This window comes from Notamacropus eugenii, chromosome 2, assembly GCF_028372415.1.
Source record: "Notamacropus eugenii isolate mMacEug1 chromosome 2, mMacEug1.pri_v2, whole genome shotgun sequence".
In the NCBI taxonomy this organism is placed as follows: Eukaryota; Metazoa; Chordata; class Mammalia; order Diprotodontia; family Macropodidae; genus Notamacropus; species Notamacropus eugenii.
Genome location: NC_092873.1, coordinates 324,268,510 through 324,289,718, shown reverse-complemented (window position 1 = coordinate 324,289,718; position 21,209 = coordinate 324,268,510). Strand labels below are relative to the sequence as shown.

At 40.5% G+C, this 21,209-nt stretch overlaps 1 protein-coding gene across 6 annotated transcripts in view; it reads right to left on the bottom strand.

The window, feature by feature from the left end:
- The window catches only part of BAIAP2 (BAR/IMD domain containing adaptor protein 2), a 170,734-nt gene that overhangs the window by 41,355 nt on the left and 108,170 nt on the right, over nucleotides 1-21,209 (bottom strand). Inside the window, exon 1 of one of the 6 annotated variants that reach the window (XM_072645279.1) lies at nucleotides 297-630. The exons of the other annotated variants lie outside the window; for them this stretch is intronic. The gene's annotated coding sequence lies outside the window, so the exon portion shown is untranslated. Of the gene's footprint in view, nucleotides 1-296; nucleotides 631-21,209 lie in introns of those variants that run through there. 6 annotated transcript variants of the gene reach the window in all.

Here is a 21,209-nt window from a genome sequence, read left to right as displayed (position 1 = left end):
TTTCCTCCAAGAGATGGCCTCATTAGCTGGGCTTGTGCTGCTTCCAAATGCCCAGGGAGGGAAAGGGAATTTTATTTTTAAAATTTCCATTTATTCAAATCAATCCCCTGGACAGACATCAGTGAGATGAGCACCACGGTATAAACCAAAAGAAACCAGTTGTTTTAAGTCTCTGTGTTGGGAGGGTGGTCATGGTGACCCAGCATGACTGTAGAAGGGGGGAGGGATGGCAGGTGTAAGAATGGAGGGAGGGAGCTCTCTCAACTCCAGGTTTATCAGAGAGTGAGACTTCTTACTTTTCCTGAGGGAAGAGGAAGAGGGAGAAGAAAGGCTTCCTAGGTGGCCACTTCTGCAAACTGCTTGCTCAGAGGTTTAAGGCCAAGGGCCAGGCTGGGGCCTGGCAAGATGAGTTGTCATCTCATATCTAGGGTAGGAACAGAAAAAATCAGCTCAGAAAAAATGGTGCTGCCTATAAGGTGATTAAGGTTCTGGTGAAATCCATCCACCCAGGATTTTTTTAACTGTTTGGCTGCTGTTAGGGGGAAAGGGAAGAAATTCTCATAAGCATTGTTGAGGTTCCCAACAAAAAGAGTTTCAATTAGTAACTTTCATTTATATTTGTTGAGCATGATAACATGATTTTTCAAACTTCTTTGCATATATTTAAATAGCAGTGAACTCCTTGGAGTGGGGGAAAGTACCATAAGTGGACTTTCAAAAATATTAGGAGGGTGGAGGAAAGAAGGGGAGAGGGAGAAAGGGAGGGAAGGAGGAAGAGGGAGAGGGAGAAGGAGAGGGAGAGGGAGAGGGAGAGGGAGAGGGAGAGAGAGGGAGAGGGAGAGAGAGAGAGAGAGAGAGAGAGAGAGAGAGAGAGAGAGAGAGAAAGCATGATATAATGGAATGATGGGCATGGGTCCTAGTAAGAGCTTTTCTACTTACCTGAAGAATTATTTTCCTTCTAAGTTTCCTCTTCTATAAGGGGTTAGAATAGATGATTCCTAAGGACACCTTTCTAACCCTAAATTCCCTAACTCTACATTCCTCTGTCTGTTTCTCTAGTGCCTATGACATAGCTATGTTTTTGTAGTAGGTGACTCTTCCATCTTGAAAAAAAGGAAAAGGACTATGGCTGCCTATAGATGAAAGACTTCCCTGGTACAGAGAAGGCCTAGAAACAGATCATTTTAAAAAGCACCTACATATAAATCTGGGCTTAAAATGGCACTGGGTCTCTCTCCACTGAACCATAAAACGCCCACTGTTCTTCTAACTACTATAGCTCCCTGGACCCTTTTGGGGTTAGGTGCTATGGTGACAACCACTATAGAGAAATCCAACCAAAAAGCATTTAACAAAAAGTGCTTCTCCTTAGTCATCCCCAGATTGAAGCCCTAAGGAGACAAAAGCAATCAGAATAAAAATCTCCTCATCTTTGCCAAGAATGCCAATGACTAAGAAACTGGGGGATATGGAATTTTTAAAAAAACAAAACTAAAACATTAATTTTTGTCAACCTTGACTGGTGTCGCCACATTGTATATTTCACTCGCTATTATTACTCAGAAACGACATGTCCACTTTAAGGCCAAGGCAATTTGGGAAGAAATGTTTGATTCTTGGCCTTCAGCTGTCACTGTCAACACCAATTACAAGTAACCAGAAAACTAGGGTATGGTTGTGATGTGCATGAAGGAGGCAGAAAGAATATGCTTTTTCACAAACTGTCTTCAATTGTTAGGTGACAGCCATACTCCAGTCCTCTCCAAGACTGTGCTTATAACACATCAAGCTCTGTTAAAACTCACCAGCTCCCAGGATCAGGGTTCCAAGAAGGCAATGAGTGCCACAAGGTCATGAGAAGGTCCTTCCCTCCTGTTTAAATTCTATCTGAAGACACAGAATTCTACTGCTAGCAGGGCCATACATTTGGTGGGAGCTGGCCACCACCTATATTATTATATCCAGCCTTAATTTCTTGCCTGAACTCTAGTCAGGCATTGTCAACTGCCTGCTGAACATCTCCCCTACACAGTAGACATGGCAAATTCAGTATGTTTGAAATAACTCATTATCTTTTTTCTCTAAATCTGTTCTTTCTCCACACTTCTCTAATTTTGCTGTGCATACCACCATCTTCCTGGTCATCCAGACTTATAACCCAAGAGTCATCCCTGGCTTTTCACAGTCCCTCCCCTTCCATATCCAACTGCAGCCAGGTCTTGTCAATTTTGTCTCCATGTCATCTCACTTTCATCTCCTTCTCCTTCATTCACACAGTGCATCGTAGGAGTTCAGGTCCTTATCACCTCTTGGCTGGACTACTGTCATAGATTCCTTACTGGTCTCCCTGCTTCTAATGTTTCCTTTCTTCGTTGTCCACACGGTTTCCAAAACAACCCTCCTAAGATACAGGAGGTCTTACCATGTCTTCACTTTGATTGTGGACCTAGATATTCACTTTCTGTAAGACATAATACAAGTCTGCCAGCCTGGCTTGTGGTCTCCACCACACAATCTGCCTCCCATCTCCCTTTCCAACTTTATTTCACACCATTTCATTTTATAAATTCTATATTCCAGTATAACTGGACTACCAGTTGTTCCCTAAATTAACCTGTCTTTTTCCTTGGAATGCACCCCTCCTTCCTCTCTTACCAGTCAGAATCACTGTCTTTCTTGAAGGATCACCTCACAGGCCACCGCCTCCAGGAAGCCTTCCTTGCTTTCCTCAATTGTTAACACTCCCTCCTACTTTGTTTTTCCTTACTTACCTGCTCACATGTTAGAACACAAAGTCCTCAAGGGAAGAGAGTGTTTCACTTGTGTCTTTCTAACCCTTGTGTCTTTCACACAGAAGTACTTAATGTGTCTGCTGAATTGATGTCATGAGAGTTTGCCGATTCAGAAGAATATACCACCTCTTTGAAATACCTTCTCTAGTTTTAACAGGAAGCACATTTTCTCTTTCTTTTTCCTGTCTGAAAAAGAATTGGTGGCAAAGTTACCCTGAGTCAGCACCATTTCCCCTCCAACCAACCCTCTAATACCCAAACGCTATGAGATGTGAAGAAGAAAAGATGAGAGGCTGGGGGACCATGTTGCCAGGAGGCTCTGAGTGTCTGTCACCCTGTAATTGAAGTATCACACCCTTACAGATAAACTTGGTTCAATGGCACTGATGGGAGAGATCCATCACTAAGCGTCTGAACTTAACACTTTCGTGTCAAGGCAAAGGACAACAACAATGGTAACTATAAATCATGAAAACAACCAGCCTACCACCTCAAGCTTTCTTCCAGAATCTAATCCTGAAGTTAACTTGTCAGAGAGCCAAGAGACTTGGGTCTCCAACCCTGTCACTAAGCAGCAAAGAAACTCTGGGCAAGTAATCTTTCCTCATCTATAAAATAAGGTCACAGGACCAGACACTCTCTAAGCCCTCATCTAGTTTCAATATTCTATGATTCTATGTTACACATCATAAGTGCTTAAGATCATAGAATTTAGAGCAGGAGTCTTGTCCAACTCTTCCTGATCCTCTTTGGAGTTATCTTAGCAAAGATGCCATTTCCTTCTCCAGTTCATTTTAAAGATAAGGAAACTGAGGCAAATAGGGTTAAGTGACCTGCCAGGGGTCATGGAGCTAGTAAGTATCTGAGGCTGAATTTAAACTCAGGTTTTGCCTGATTTTACTGCACCAGATAGCTGCCCCACTCAGAAATGACCTAGCCTAACTCTTTCATGTTATAAGGAAACTGGGACCCAGAAAACTGACTTGCCCAAGGTCACCAGTATGCACAATCTCAACTAGAATGTACAGGTAGTAAATTTAGGACTGGTACTTGAAGTCAGATATTCCAAATTCAGATCAAGTACTTTTCCTACCATGTTGCCTAGAATACTATCTGCATTTCCTAGCTCATTTCCTGGTGACCTAATAAATACAAAGGATTCTAACTTGCTAGCTTAGCCATGTCTTAAAAGATAGAAGTATAGGGTACCAGCAGTGGGGTAAGATTTCTGGAACTGGCAATCAGAATTACAGAGTTAGCAAAGTAAGCATGAACCTGCTCTTTTGGCCCAAAATACTTTTTTTTTAAATTCAAGAAAGAAATTCTAAGGAAAACTTGATTTTTTAATACCTTTCTCAGACATGTAACAGATATCAAAGGAAAAACTCATCTCAACTGGACCCCTGTGTAGTTTCTGACCGTTTGTGCTGTATTTCTCTTTGGTCTTCTTTCTTCCCAAAAAGAAAATGAAGCCAATTTTACTCTAATGGAAAGAAACATGCCCACTACTGAAAAGATTGTAAATTTGTCTAAGAGCCACTTTGAGCTTTTAAAATGTTTAAAAATTAGAACAGATTTGGTGGGAGTTAATAGAGTTAAACTACCCCGTACATTCGTGATTCTCAAGCTTTTTCCCCCTTTTCTCATGGCACTGTCTGGAATGAGAAATCAGAGCTTCCTGAACGTATGAGTTGGCAAGAAGGAGGGGTTTCCCAGGAAGTAGACAGAGCTTGAAGACCCAATTACCCAGGCCTGAATTCCTTGTTCTCTCTTTCCCTTCCCCCCTTCCTTCTGTACTTCCACAGAACTCTCAGTAGAAGAGGCGGCTTTGTGCCTCTACTGTTATATTGTGACCTTCCTTATGCCTACCATGTCAGGAAGAGAGGAGAGACAGCAAAAAGCTAGGGGTAGGGGCTGGAGCCCATGGAACTTTTGAGATGGCCCATCTAGCAAAACTCCCGACAAGCCAGCATGCTATAGCATGCACTCTTTCCTGTACAGTCACACACTGCACATATTAAATGGGATCGGCCTCCACTATTATCTTTGCTGAAGAACTAAATTATGGTTATTTTGTTTTTGCTTTGTTTAATTACACATCCCTTTAAATAGAACTAACCCTTTCTCAGACCGCAAAACTGGATGTACTTTGCCTTATGAGACAAGAAAAAGAATTTTAAAAAGAAAGGGAAAAAAAAGCAAGCTGACTGAAGACCATAAAATAAACCAAAGATGACCTAACAATCTCTTTTTATTATGGTAAACAGAATAACAAAGAATGATTCCCCTAGGAGTAAATGGAAGCCTGCAAGTTGTTACTATGGGAGCCACACTATTTGTCTTATTTTGTTCCCCGGCTGGTGCCTCCCTCTCCCCCTCCCCTCCCCCTTTCCCCCCACTTTGTAAAGCTCTGCAGCCTATGAATAATAGGCCAGAAGGACTGTCCTTCTTAGGAAAAGAAATGCTGTAAATTAAACACCAATCCAGTCAAACTCTTTGGGCATCTTCTCTGAAGGGTAGAGTGGTATGGCAGAAAGGACACTGTTCTAAGTCCCAGATCCTGTGCTTCATTGACATGTGATCTCTAAGCCTCAATTTCCTCATCTGTAAAATGAGTATAATCCCCTGTACATCAAAGGGCACTTGCTATGAGAAAGGTTTATTTTATCTAAGTATGTTGTTCAGTTGTTCCAGTCATGTCCAATTCTTTGTGATGCCACTGGGGCTTTCTTGGCAAAGATACTGGAGTAGCTTTCCATGCCCTTCTTTAGCTCATTTTCACAGGCAAACAGGGTTAAATGACTTGTCCAGGTTCATACAGCTAGTAATTGTCTGAGGCTGCATTTGAACTTGAGTCTTCTGGACTCCAGACATAGCGCTCCACCTGCTCCACCTAGCTGCCCTATTTATGTATGAGTTATTTCTTATTCCTTCTCTCCCCCCCAACCCATTCCCAACCCTTCCCTCTCAAAAAGGGAATAAGTTGCTCTGGGAAACAGCAGAACACTCTAAGCTCCCCTAAGAGGATCCATTCATCAATGCCATAAGTTGTGGTTCAGAGGCAAAGTGGACCCAAGGAAGAGGTTCATGGCCTTTGCATAACGTCATGTCTTCCCACCACATCAGTTAACTGCACTGCACTAACACCGCAATGGGGCTTTCTTGTTGATTCTTCCCATGCAGATTAGCTACAAAAAGAAAAATTTTAATCTTGGCAAACTTTCTCCATTCAACATGCTTCTGGTCTACCTCCTCCCCTCAGTCAAGACACCAAATTCTAGAAATGCAAATTCACTTTACCACTTTAGTTTTAGAATTAGGATCTGAGTTCCTGCCCCTGATATAGGAACTGGCTTTGCAATCATGGGCAAGCCACTTAACCTCTTTATGCCCCAGACAAATCACAGACACTAGAAATTATTCAGGGGTTTTCCATGACAGAAGCACCCGACATGGATGGAATCACTGGTGGAGACAAACTCAACACAAACACAATTAAAACCCTCCCTACACGTCACATAAATAAAAATCATTTTTACAGATAAGGGAACTGAGGCAAGTCAAGATTGAAGGGAATGTTTGGTAATCCAATGATGCATTACTTGAATAGTTATTGTTGTTCAGTCATTTTAATGGTGTCTGACTTGATGACCTCATTTGGAGTTTTCTTGGCAGAAATACTGGAGTGATTTGCCATTTCGCTTTCCAGTTCATTTTACATATGAAGAAACTGAGACAAACAGAGCTGAGTGACTTACCCGGGGTCACATAGCTATTAAATGCCTGATGCCTGATTTGGACTCATGAAAATAAGTCTTCCTAACTCCAGGCCCAGTGCTCCATCCACTATACCACCTCACTGCCCTAAATAGCAAAAGGTCCTTTCATTTATATAGGGGAGGACTATGGGAGTATCCATCACACCCTTCCAACTATAAATAACTCAGACTTCCAAGATGGTAAACTGCCAGACTAGTATTGAACATCTACTCAAAGTTTTCAGCTTTCCTATTCTTCCGCAGGGCTACATCCTGTTAGCCAAAAAAAGAGGAAAAACCCAACCAAAAAACTAAACAAACCAGACTTAAACACATAGACACATAGACACACACACACACACACACACACACATATGCTCATAAACAGAATGCTTGCTCCATAATTTTGGTTTACTATCTCCCAAGCTAGATGAGGCTGATGAAATTTACTCCCAGATGTAAATACTTGGTTACTGATGGAAAGAAATCAGTAGCCCACACGGTCAGTCATGACATATCTCCAAACTATAAGAACACAGCTTCCCACGGATGAACAGGGGGCACAAACCACTTTCAGGATGACAAATGCTCAAATCTGAAATTCTCAGGCTGCTGGCCCATTTTTCCAGTATGGAAAATCACCAGACTGGCCCCAAGTCAATGAGTATTGACCCCCCAAGCCTCTCTTTAAAAGTCTTTTTTTATTGTGAACTTAATCTTCAATAAACATAACTATTTCAAGATACTAAGAAAAACAGGGAAGAAGATTACATAAGAAAGTACAAACTTCCGTTGAATAGTTTAAAAGACAATTATTAAGCTTAACAAGGCAGTGATAATATTGCTCTATCCACGTCCTCTCTGTACTTGTTTCTTCATTTTTTTTCCTGTTTTTCTCCAAGTTTATTACTACCCAGTAACTGACCCACCCCTACCCAGTCTGAATAGAGGGCCTCTCTTATAACAAATAAGTCTAGGTATAGTTAAGCAAAAACAACTGAATACATTGGCCATGTCTGAGAACAGATGTCTGATTCTTTAGAGTGGTACAATTGGATAGAATGGTGGGGCCACAGTCAGGAACACCTTCGTTCAAATCCAGCGTCAGGTACTCACTGTGTAACCCTGGGAAAGTTATGTAACCTCTGTTTGCCTCAGTTTCCTCATTTGTAAAATGGGAATAATAAAAGCTCCTACCTCCCAGGATTGTGAAGATCAAATGAGATAATAACTGTAAAGCACTTGGCACATATCAGCATTATATATATGTATAAGCATTATATATACATATATTATATATATGTGTATGTGTGCGTGTGTGTGTGTGTGTGTTACCTAATAGCCATTATTAAACTGTTCTCCTAGTTCTGCTCATTACACTCTATTTCAGTTCATACAAATCTTTCCATATTTTTCCTAATCTGTCATATTCATAATTTTTCATGTCACAAAAGAACTTCATTACATTGATATATGGAGTTGACAAGCATCTATTTTGTTTCCTATTCTTTGATACAGCAAGAATAGAGTGTGTGCACACACATACACACACACACATGTTCCATGTGGATGTGTATCTATATATGTCTGTAGATTTCCCTCTGCCCTTGACCTCCCTGAAGCATATACCTAAGTAGTAAAATTGGGTCAAAGAGTATGGCCAGATTAGTGATTTTTAAGGTTCCATTTTTACCTGGTTCAAAAGATGGTCTATTTTACAATAATTTTTTACTCTCTTAAAATAAAGGTCCTTCAACAAACCTACACCCAAGTTTGAACTTCTCACTTTGACAAGTGGTTTCACTTTCAAAACAACCCCCTAATATTTTTCTCCTCTCAACATCACCCAATATCATATTCCTGTTGCCTAGCATCATGCCTGGCATATAGTAGGCACTTAAAATGTTGATTGTATTTGATTGCACACATTTTTGGAGGAAGTGTGGGGAGAGAAGTCACTCTTATCAGATATTTTTTAAGAGAAACATCTGGAATGAGGGCTAGTCTGACTTCACAATTACAAAAACTAAGGCATTGAAAGGTTCAGGGATTTATACAAGATCCCTCAGCAAGTTAGTGGCAGAAACCATCACCTAACACTTGCTGAGTGTCGAGAACACCTTTTAATTAGTGCTAGACACAGAATGTAATAGACGTAGAAGACAAAACTCTTACCTTTAAGGAGTTTGTAATCTGACAGGTAAAATAGCATGCGTGTCCATGCATGCACATGACTTTGCTTATGGAACTACTGAAAATATTAACAATAGACCAGCAAATACAAATACAAACAGTGTATGTAAACTAAAGAATATAGAAGTGCTGAGGGGGTACCACGAGCAACAGTGAGCAATCTGATGGGGTCAATCACAGAAGATTCCCCAGAGCTAAGTTCTGAATCTTTTTCTGAAAGATGGGAGAATCAAAGACTGGAAGAAATAGAAGGGATGCCAAATGCAGAAGTATGAGTATATATGGTAAATTAGCTTGACTAGAGTAAAGTGTCTAAGGGAGAAAAGAGTGAAAATAGTATTACTGAGAATTAAGGGTTGGAAGGTGAAGAAAGAGGGCTAAGGACACATTTGGAGAAGGGTTTTGAAGGCTAGACTGAGCTTAGATTCAAAGGTACAGGTTAACTGTTCATAGCCTGACCCAGCAGCCCACTGCTGGGTTTATACCCCAAGGAGGTAAATATCAGAAAGAAAGGACCCATGGGTACTATAACCTTCATAGCAGCTCTATTTGTAAATGCAAAAAGCTAGAAGTAAATTGTATGTCCAACCATTAGAGAACGGCTGAACAAACTGTGATAATATAATATAATATAATAATGTATTATATATTATAATATATAATTTAATATGATAATAATATAATAATAACGGAATATTAGTGAGCTATAAAAAGAATAATGAATCTGAAGAATTCTGAGAAATTTGGGAAAATCTGTATAAAGTGATACAGAATAAAGAAAACAGAGTCCTTCCTCCTAAGCACTCTCTCCTCCCTTAGTTTCTGCAACACTGCTCTCCTTTGGTTCTTCAGACAGGGAGAATGACCATTCCTTTGCCGGATCATCCTCTCCTCCCTACCTGTTAAGTGTGGACATCTCCCAAGGCACTGTGCAAGGGCTCTCTCCTCTTCTATACTACATTCTCTCTGAGTTCTCATATCTTCTCTAACATATAACCCCAAAATCTCTGTGTATAGCCCCAAATTCTCTAGTAGTAGAGTTTTCCCTGAACTTAACTCAGCATTACTAACTGATCATCTCTAATTGGATTTTCCAAAGGCATCACAAACTTAATTGAATGGAACTTACATTGTGCCACCCACCCCAGGCCCAAGCCCATTTCTCTTCTAAATTTCCTTATTTCTGTTGAGGAGCTGTCATTCTCCTAATCATTCAGCTTTGTTTTTTCAAAGATATTCTTGAATCTTCCATTATGTGGCTCTTACCAACCTTTAATAGTTTTTTTTTTTTAATACACTCTGTTCCAGTTAAACCAGCCTAATGATACACCATATGTCATGATCTATTTCTAGTCTCCATGCCTTTTCACAAGTGATTTTCCATGGTCTCCTATAGAATTTACATGTCACACACAATCTCTAGATTCCTTCAAAGCACAACTGAGATATCACCTACTAACACAAGGCCTTCCTAGATACCTCAGCTATTAGTCCTTTCTTCCACCTGAAATTATTTTGTATTTAGTTATGTGTGTGTGCAAATATATATACACACATATATATGTGTGTGTGTGTGTGTGTATATACACATATATATGTATACTCATGTATATTTTAGAATATGTGCACATTATGTATACTTTGTGTGTGTATATATATATGTGTGTGTGTATATACACACACACACACACACATATACACATATATGTATTCCCTTGTGAGAATGTGAGCTTCTAAAAAAAGGGACTCTCATAGCTCCAACTGGGATGAGGGTTTTTTGTGTTTAAGGAATTTGAAAGTGAGAAGGAGTTTTGGTGAGTTTTTCCTGCCATTTCAATTCCTTCATTGAGCAATATATGCCTCTCCATATATGAGTGAGGTTGTGGGAACCAGGGAAGGGAAAAGTTACACATAAGTCATATATATGTCTGAAGGAGATTTATAAAAGAATATTCTTTATATCAAGCTGGAGATGGGAATGGGATACCCTGGGCCTACAAACCTGTATCCAGAGTGAGGTGACCTTCAGATGAGGGTCATGGGGCTGCTTCAAAGATGATTTCCTAACTTGCTCTTTTTTTGCACAAGAAAAGGAAAAGTTCTGTCAATGATGTTTGTTGAGGATACTCCCTCCTTTTCAGAGGTTCCAAGATGACTGGTAAGAAACACATTGCTATCTGCTATCTCTACTTCCAGTTTTATCCTTTGGAATTTTTGAGCACGTTAGTTGGCAGATGGGAGTGAGAGTCTGAAAGTGGAATATTCCCTGATTTGGTTGACAAGGAGGATAAGGAAGGTTTTATTTGTAATGTTACATGCTACGGAGCTGTCTGGGCCCAGATGGGCATTTTATCTATGGAGTCATTAAGAAAATAGGAGATCTTCTCAATTCATGTTAGAAATAAAAGAACAAAAGCTTATAGGATAAATGCTGTGTGGTGGACATCTATCTTTCCAAGGAATTCTGTAGGGAGTCTAATAGGGAGTAGATTGAATGGAGGCTGAGAGACGGATGTGACATGATCAAATCAGATCTGAACTTTAGGAAAATGAATTTGATAGCTGAGGGGGAAAATACACTTGAGGCAGGGAGACCAACCAGGAGGTTAATGCAGGCAATAAGGGCCTGTATCAGGACAATGGCAGAATCAGAGGAGGAGAAAGGGGCATATTTGAGAGTCGTTACAAAGACAGAAACAAGACTGAACAAATCACTCCATTCCATGTAGTGTCAAGATGCTAAGGTCCGATACTTTTACCAGATGAAAAACATCTCTATTGAATCATTCAACAAATAGCTTTAAATCAGAAATTCTTAATCTAGGATCCACAAACCATCAAAGGGTCTGTGATCTTGGAACTTTTAGTATTTTGATAACTGTACCTCAATATCGTTGGTTTCCTCTGTAATCCTGTGTATTCTATTTTATACACTTAAAAACATTTTGAGAGGGGATCCAGAGGCTTCACAAGACAGCCAGCGGGGTCCATGACATAAAAAAGTTAAGAACCTTTGCATTAGGCTAAGTGGAAAAAAGCCCTTGAAATGACATTGCATAGGAAGTGTGTTTAGATTGGCTGAGGAAGATTCTAGAGATGACCCTGTGGGTCATCTATGAAATACCAAGGCAGTTTAGACCTGAAAGACTTTAATTTAGGCCTAAAAGATACATCAAGCCAAGAGAGAATGTATCAGCCAAACTCCTGAGAAGAAATGGCTTGGGGGAAGGGGCAGGTAGAGGGGGCAGGTAGAGAGGGCAGAGGAGAGAACACCTCAGTCTCAGGCAGAGGAGGCCTTGGAGAGCTCTGAACAATTCGGTCTTTCCCATCAGGGTCCCAGCAGAGTCCCCAGGCCATTAGCAGCTGGCAATAATGTCTGCACTGTGAGCTAAGAACAAATGGGACAAGATGAGGAAAGCAGATTCAAAGCTGTACAAGGAGCTCAAGAAGAAAGCTAAAATGGGTATGTCTAAGGGAAACCTCCTGAAGAATCTACCAAAAGGATGTCCAGGAGCCCCTCTGCTACATGTCAAAGTTTGAGCCCACTTTCCTCTGGACTCTGTATTTATGGGAGAGTTAGCACATACTGGGGTGGGAGGGCAGTGGTATTTTGGACCAGCTGTTCTTACTATATCACTTTAGTAAATACACCTTTTCTAAAAGCTAATTAAGTTTGGCTGACTAAGTAATATCAAGCAATGACAAAAGCACACTGGTGGGGACCCATGGAACTATGAAGCGGAAGGGGGTCAGGCTCATCACTACAAGTGGAAATTGGGATAGAAGTTCCAGAGCATGGGCTAAAGGTGTACATGCGTTTGTGTATGTAAACACATTTCATAGTATGTCATGTTTATTTACATTCCTCAAAACAAGGAAGAACAGAACTTGTGGCTAAATCTAAGAAGTAAAACCATATCCTTACACACATTAAAGAAATAGCCGTAGATAAAAGAAAAACCAGACATCACATGGAAAGCCCCGCAGCAGACAGAGAGTGGTGGGCCCTGCAATAACTTCTGGAGGGCAGAACTGTTTCTTTCTCTGTATCCCCAGCACCTAGCACTGGGGTGGGGAACCTGCGGCCTCAGGGCCACCCACATGTGGCCTTCTAGGCTCTTGGGTGCAGCCATTTGACTGAGTCCAAGTTTTACAGAATAAATCTTTTTATTAAGGGAATTTGTTCTGTAAAGTCTGGATTCAGCCAAAGGGCTGTACTTGAGGACCTAGAGGGTCTCAAGGTCCTCTGAGGTCCTAGATACTGGAATCTAATGAAAACAAGTTTTATTGCCTTAAATGTTACATGGAGGAACTTTGTCCCCAGGAAGCTCACTCTCCTGAGTGGTAACTGTCTCTTTGTAAAAATTATTTTAGAAAAACTTTCATACCCTCTGACCCCTCCAACTCCCTCTTCTGGATGCATGAACTATAATCAAACGAACTCTGCCATAATTTTTGGATGAGATGTGTCAAGCTATTCCTCTGTGGCCCCCCTCAATACCCCCATAACTTCTCCTACCACTCTTTCTTTACGTGTGCAGCTTCCTCCTTTAGAGTAAGGTCCTTGAGGGTAGGGACTGTCTTTGCTCTTGGAGTTGTATCCCTAGTCAATAACATAGAGCTTGGCACATAGTATGTTCTTTGATAAATACTCTTTCCTTCATTCACTCAGCATAGTGCCTTGCATGCAGTATTTAATATTTGTTGTACTGAAAATATTTACAAAGACAAGACTAAACGGCAGCAAACCCAAATCAAATTTATTGATAACAATGATACCAAATTATTAAAGTTAAATCATACATCCTGCCTTTCACCTAACAAATGGGAAATGACAAAAGTGGAAAGTGTTTCAATAATACTATTAGACAGTTTTGCTTAACTTTGGGAGAATGTATTTTGTTGGGAGGGGATTATGTTGGTGGAATGTGTCTCTGGATTAAAAAAAGAAGCATTGAAAAAGATTTTTTTTAAAAAGGATTAATAAAAAATTTTGTAAAAATAACAAGCGAAAGGCCAGGCTAATACTTCCCAACCACTGGGTCAGGCTACTCTAGTCCCTCACCACGTGTACCTCCTCTTTCTTCTCCTTCATTCTTCACTACTTTCCCATCCTCCAAAGTCCCTTCCAATCTATGTCTCCACCCACCCCCCCAAAGCAAAATCTAAACCAGGATGACCTGTATAGTAATCATTTTTAGCTTAGTTGTTAAGGATGCCTCCACCCTCTTTTCTCCATCTTCTTAAGGATTTCCCCCATAAAGACCTACTCTCCTTCTCACCCTCTCATTTTCATCAGCAGCAGACAGAGAGACATTTCCTCAGCCCTAAGTAGACCTCTCCAAGTCTGGAAAATTACAAGTATGATAGGAAGTTCTAGGACAAGTAATAAGGAGCCAATGCTCAAGCAGAATCACCATTCAAAATCCTTGAGTTTCTGACCACATTTTAACAGCCCTCTTCAATCAACTTCTTAAATCCCTTAGCTTTCAGTCTTCTCATTTTAATCCCCAAAGCTAATTAAATTCAACAAACAGTTACCATTTTGTGCAAGCCACAGTGCTAGATGAAAGACACAAAGATAACAAAACAGTCCCTGCCCTCAGAGACTATACCTGTGAGGTGGGGAGGTGGGGGGAAAGAGAAAGGATGCAGCAGGTAAACAGATAAGTAAATACAAGATAGTGGAAGGACAGAAAGATCACGAATGCCAGCTGCTAATGTACCTTACACACAGGAGACACTTAAAGCTCCAGCTCTGGACTCAGGAAGACCCCTCTTTCTGAATTCAAATCTGGCCTCAGACACTTACTAGCTGTGTGACCCTGGGCAAGTCACTTAACCTTGTTTGCCTCAGTTTCTCATCTGTGAAATAAGGTGGAGAAAGACATGACAAATCACTCGAGTATTTTTGTCAAGAAAACCCCAAATGGTTATGATGAGTTGGACATGACTGAAATGACTGAGCAACAACTCTTGTTGATTTGAACTTGTTCTACAGTAAAAAAGAAGGGCAAAGCTGGCCATTCACATGGCATAGCTACCATAACTGGAGCTATTTTTAAATTTTCCGTTCTTGGAAAATTTCCACTAACTATCACTAAGCCCAGCTGTCACTCCTGATTCGTTTGCTTGTGTAAGTTTGCCTGTTTCCTGACAGTCATATTTCTGGGTCATTTAGTTCTTACAGGTTCATGGTACCATGGATCTAAAAGTGAAAGGTATCTCAGAGGCCTCTTATGAGTCATGGAAGCTGGAGGGGCACATGCAAAAAAAAAAAAAAACAACCCCAAAAAAACAAACAAACAAAAAAAACCTATTTGATTAGCTTTGGGAAGAAAACACAGCCTAGGAGATGTCAACAACATCCACTTTTGTCATTGTCTTCAATGCGGTGGACTATCCCATTTTTACTTCTTGTTCCCTTCTCTTAGTACTACCTAACCCCCCAAACTTATAGTCTTGTAGACACTCCATTACATTTTTTAGCTCTTACCTCTTTCTACTTTCTTGTACTCCCCTACACCATTCACACCATCCTCTGTATATCTGCCATCAACCAGCCCTTCTATCCAAAACTAGCATCTTCCCATCCCAAAGGCTTAGTTCAGATTCAAGTCCCAGAAGCATGAGGGACTCCTTAGATTTTTTTCATACACCTATAAAGACAAGATGAACCAAACGTCCTAGTGGAATATCTAGTAGGGAATTCGAAAACTGCTGAAGCTAGCAGCCAAAGTTCTGTTTTCCTCCCAGTTGTTCACATCAGACTACTGGAGGTGACTAGAGGGAGGGAGAAGATGTAGGAGAGTGATGATACTTAATCATAATATGAAGTTGTGAGAATGGGAAACAGGAACAGAAGAAATTCTATTCCTGTCTGTGTTGCCTGTCCCACTGAGACCTGAGAGAAGGCCCTTTCCCTCTGTAGGATTTTCTGCCCACAAATCAGGGAATGACAATTTTCCCCCATCCTGAGTCACAAGGGCTGCCTCCCAGATTGTAAACTCCTTCAGGGAATGGTCTGGTTTTTGCCTCTTTTTGTATCCCCAGTGCTAAGTACAGTACCCAGTGCGTAACAGATGCTTATTAAATATTTACTGATTGATTGAATAAGTATCTGATGATATCTTGGGATTCCAGGGTTAGAGGATGATATCTCATTCATAACAAGCAGCAAATCGCAGGGCGATTACAAATTAGAATTTGATTTAACAAACATTCAACAACCACCTACTATGAGCAGTAGGGGTTTTGGAAGCAATAATGCTGAGCTAGATATAGACTTTGACCTCAAGATGCTTAGAGTTTTACACTGGCAAATGTCAGTTAGTTTAAATACTGTTGTTGTTCAATCATTTCAGTCATGTCTGACTCTGCCTGAGACCCAATTTAGGGTTTTCTTGGCAAAGATACTGGGGTGGTTTGCCATTTTGTTCTCTAGCCTTTTTTTTACAGATGAGGAAACTGAGGCAAACAGGGTAAAGCAAGATGGCAGAGTAACAGCACAGACTTTCTAGAGCACTCCCGCCAAGCCCAGCCAAATACCTGTAAAAAATGGTTCTAAACAAATTCTGGAGCTGCAGAACCCACAGAATGACGGAGTAAAGCAAATCTCCAGCCCAAGGTAGCCAGAAAGTGGCTACTGCACCACAAAGAGGGCAGGGTGCAGTCCAGTTGTGACCTGGGCAGGCCTTGGGAAGACCTCTCACACCTGTGGTGGTTTCCAGACTTCATGAAGACCCCAAAACACTGAGGATAAATTGGAAGGTGAGATGAAAACTTTTCTAAAATAATTTTTACAAAGAGACAGTTACCACTCAGGAGAGTGGGCTCCCTGGGGACAAAATTCCTCCAGTGCAGGAGAGTGGAGTAGTCCGACCCCAGTGCCAGTGGCAGAGGGGGGAGGAGATGGAGGAACCTGAGGCAGCCACAGCAGCAGTAGCAGCAGGGGTAGCTGCAGCCACTGTTTTTGGAGTTCTAGGCCCATAGATTGTGGGGAGATCCAGCATCTGACAGTGTACTCCCCACCCCCACTGGAAGCAGAGAATTACCTTGGCAAAGAGCTCAAAAGTCAAGTAAATGACTGAGGAAATGAGCAAAAACCAGAAAAAGAATCAGACTGTAGAATCTTACTTTGGTGACAAGGAAGACCAAAGCATACAAACAGAAGACAGCAAAGTCAAAGCTCCTCCATCCAAAGCCTCCAAGAAAAATATGACTTGGTCTTAGGTCATGGAAGAGCTCAAAAATGATTCTGAAAATCAAGTTTGAGAAGTAAAGCAAAAATTGGGAAGAGAAATGAGAGTGATGCAAGAAAATCATGAAAAACGAGTCAACTGCTTGTTAAAGGAGACCCAAAAAATGCTGAAGAAAATAACACTTTAAAAAATAGACTAACCCAAATGGCAAAAGAGATCCAAAAAGCCAATGAGGAGAAGAATGGCCTAAAAAGCAGAACTGATCAGATAGAAAAGGAGATCCAAAAGCTCACTGAGGGACATAATTCCTTAAAGATTAGAATGGAGCAGATGGAAGCTAACGACTTCATGAAAAATCAAGAAATTATAAAACAAAACCAAAGGAATGAAAAAAATACCAGACAATGTGAAATATCTCATTGGAAAAACAACTGACCTGGAAAATAAATCTAGGAGAGACAATTTAAAAATTATGGGACTACCTGAAAGCCATGATCAAAAAAAGAGCCTAGACATCAACTTTCATGAAATTATCAAGGAAAACTGCCCTGAGATTGTAGAACCAGAGGGTAAAATAAATATTGAAAGAATCCAATGGTCACCTCCTGAAAGAGATCTGAAAAGAAAACCTCCTGGGAATACTGTAGCCAAATTCCAGAGCTCTGAGTCAAGGAGAAAATATTGCAAGCAGTCAGAAAGAAACAATTCTAGTATTATGGAAATACAATCAGGATAACACAAGATCTGGCAGTTTCTACATTAAGGGATCAAAGGGCTTGGAATAGGATATTCCAGAAGTCAATGGAGCTAGGATTAAAACCAAGAATCATCTACCCAGCAACACCGAGTATAATACTTTAGGAGAAAAAATGGTCATTCAATGAAATAGAGGACTTTCAAGCATTCTTGATGAAAAGACCAGAGCTGAATAGAAAACGTGACTTTCAAACACAAGAATCAAGAGAAGCGTGAAAAGGTAAACAGCAAAGAGAAATCAAAAGGGACTTACTAAAGTGGAACTGTTTACGTTCCTACATGGGAAGATAATATTTGTAACTCTTGAAATTTTTCTCACTATCTGGGTAGTTAGAAGGATTACACACACACACACACACACACACACACACACACACACACACACACACACACACACAGACAGAGGACACAGGGTGAGTTGAATAGGAAGGGATGATATCTAAAAAAAAATTAAGGGGTGAGAAGAATATATTGGGAGGAGAAGGAGAGAAATGGGATGCGGCAAATTATCACTCATAAAAGAGGCAAGAAAAAACTTTTCCAATGGAGGGGAAAAGGGAGGAGGTGAGAGGGAAAAAGTGAAACTTACTCTCATCACATTTGGCTTAAGGAGGGAATAACATGCTCACTCAATTTGGTATGAGAATCTATCTTATACTACAGGAAAGTAGGGGAGAAGTGGACAAGTGGGGTGAGGGGGATGATAGAAGAGAGGGCAAATGGATGAAGGGAGTAATTAGAAGTAAACACTTGGGGGAGGGACAAAGTCAAATGAGAGAATAGAATAAATGGGGACAGGATAGAATGGAGAGAAATATAGTTAATCTTTCACAACATGACTTCTATGGAAGTCTTTTGCATAACTATACATGTATAACCTATATTGAATTGCTTGCCTTCTCAGTGGGGATGGGTGGGGAGGGAGGAAGGGAGAGAAGTTGGAACTCAAAATTTTAAAAACAAATGTTAAAATTTGTTTTTTTCATGCAATTGGGAAATAAGATATACAGGTAATGGGGTATAGAAATCTATCTTGCCCTATAAGAAAACAGAGGAGATGGGGATAAGGGAAGGGAGGGGTGTGATAGAAGGGAGGACATATTGAGGGAAGGGATAATCAGAATGGATGGTGTCTTGGGGTGGGAAGAAGGGAGAAAATTTGGAACTCAAAGTCTTGTGGAAATGAATGTTGAAAACTAAAAATAAATTAACTAATTAAAATTTAAAAAAACCCAAACAAACAGGGTGAAGTGACTTGCCCAGGGTCACACAGCTGAGTGTCTGAGGCCATGGGTGAAGTCAGGTCTTCCTGACTTTTAGGCCAACTAGCTGCCTAGTTTAAAAATACAGCACTGACAATGTACTATCCTGAAAAGCAAGTAGGAACACTTCAGAAATACAAAGGTGTGTCCTGGACCTTCTCTCTGGATTACTGAGAAGACTCTAATCAAAGTATTTTAGCTTGTGGTGTAAATACTAAATGAACTAGCTCCAAAGTCAGAAGAAGGCTTGGGTTCAAATTCCTTACTTCAGCAAGTCACTTACAGTCTCTGCCTCAGTTTCTTCATCTATTAAATAGTAACAACAATATATGTTTTGTAAATGACTTTTGTAAGCTATGATCATAGAGGTGTGGGCTTAGACTATTTTGAATGGCATTATGATGTAGCATTGAAAAGGCTGGCCTTGGAATCAAAAGACCTGGGTTTAGGTCTCACCTCTGACACATACTAGTGCCATCAATCCGGTTATTTAACCTCAATGCTCTAAGTAACTTCTCTAAGACTATGAAGGACAGAAAAGGTGCTGATCTGCATTGATAGAGGGAGTTTCTTCACCATGAGTTTTCTATAATAGTAAAAATCACATTTGCAATAAAAAACAAACAAACAAAAAAACATGAACATTACTACGTTTTGGGTGGTACAAAGTGATTATAATTAGGCAAGTGGCTCAAAATTCTTTAGCTAATCCTAAGTATTTTTCCTTTCTAACTATCATATTTTAAAGGGAAAAAAACTTTCTGCCCTAGTTAGAACCAAAAAAAAAAAAAGGCTTATAAATGACTATTTCCTGACCTATAATTAAAATTAATTCTTCTTATGGGAATATAAAAGCAGAAAGCCTCAATTATGATTAGCACATGAAAACGGCAGGCTATCTGACCTGGTAATAATTGAGGGAAGCAAAACATGCAGTTAGGGAATCTGATTTTACCTCTATGACCTGAGGAGAAAAAGGAAACCTGATTTAAGTCTAATCAGGCATTAAACCTATGTCACCTCATTACTACCTTCACTTACCTGCCCCTCAAACTCAAGCAGCAGCTTGCTACCTTATATGCAGCACAGTGAGGGGAGATGGGAGGGGGAGAGGGAAGAGAGAGTAAGGTGCATGCACATGCACCGGCAACATCAACGTATTGAATATCTATACAATGTCTGGATGCAGAAAAGCTCCCAATGAGGAGTCATCTACAGAACCCATTAGGCAGAGCTGGTATTTCTGACTAGCTCAAAGTATTAGCAGACCCCCTTTCTCTGTCTTGTTCCTCTGAACATTTCATCTTGGAATCATTACCGCCTCACTGGAGCCCCCAGAAGTTGCATACAATTCTGTGGCACACATTAAGAAAGCATGAGAGGGGAAGGGAAGGGGAAGAAAGCACTGACTTTGTGGTGAGGAAATCTGTTTAAAACCTGACTCCAACACTTAGGATCATAATTCTGTAGCTGGAAGGGACCCTTAGAGTCCTTCTGATCCAATTCCCTCATTGTGGTGGTGGTAGTATTCAGTCATGTCTGACTCTTTGTGACCCCATTTGGGGTTTTCTTGGCAGAGATACTAGGATGGTTTGCCATTGCTTTTTCCAGATCATTTTACAGAAGTGGAAACTGAGGCAAACAAGGTTAAGTGACTGGCCCAGCATCACAGTAAATGTCTGATGTCAGATTTGAACTCATGAAGAGGAGTCTTTCTGACTCCTTTCAGGCCAGGCACCCTACCTACTATGCCATCTAGCAGCCCATACTGTACCTTCATTGTACACATAAGGAAACACAAGGACACATAAGGACCAGGAACTCAACCCTGTTGAATTAGGATACAATCAGATCAAATACCATACAAAAAAACTCTCTTTTTACCTATACAGTGTTTTCAGCAATGGACTTAAAAACAGATTTGGAGCACAGGTCCAGGGAGGGAACTGTTAAGTAACTTGCCCAAGGTCACACAGGTAGTAAATGTTATAGGCAGGCTTTGAATCCAGGCCACTATCTTGCCACTGAAACATGGTGGGTGAGCCTGAGATGGTCACTTAATCTCTCTTGAATTTCAGCTTCCTCATGAATCAAACAGGTATAATAATACTTTTTCTGTCTACCATGTTCTCATTCAATAACTCATAGGCTTATTCTAAGACAAGGACTCTGTCAACCAAAAAAGTGCTACATTATCAGTTGCGCTAGTGTTGAATCCCACACTTGATGCTGAAAGGAAGTCAGATG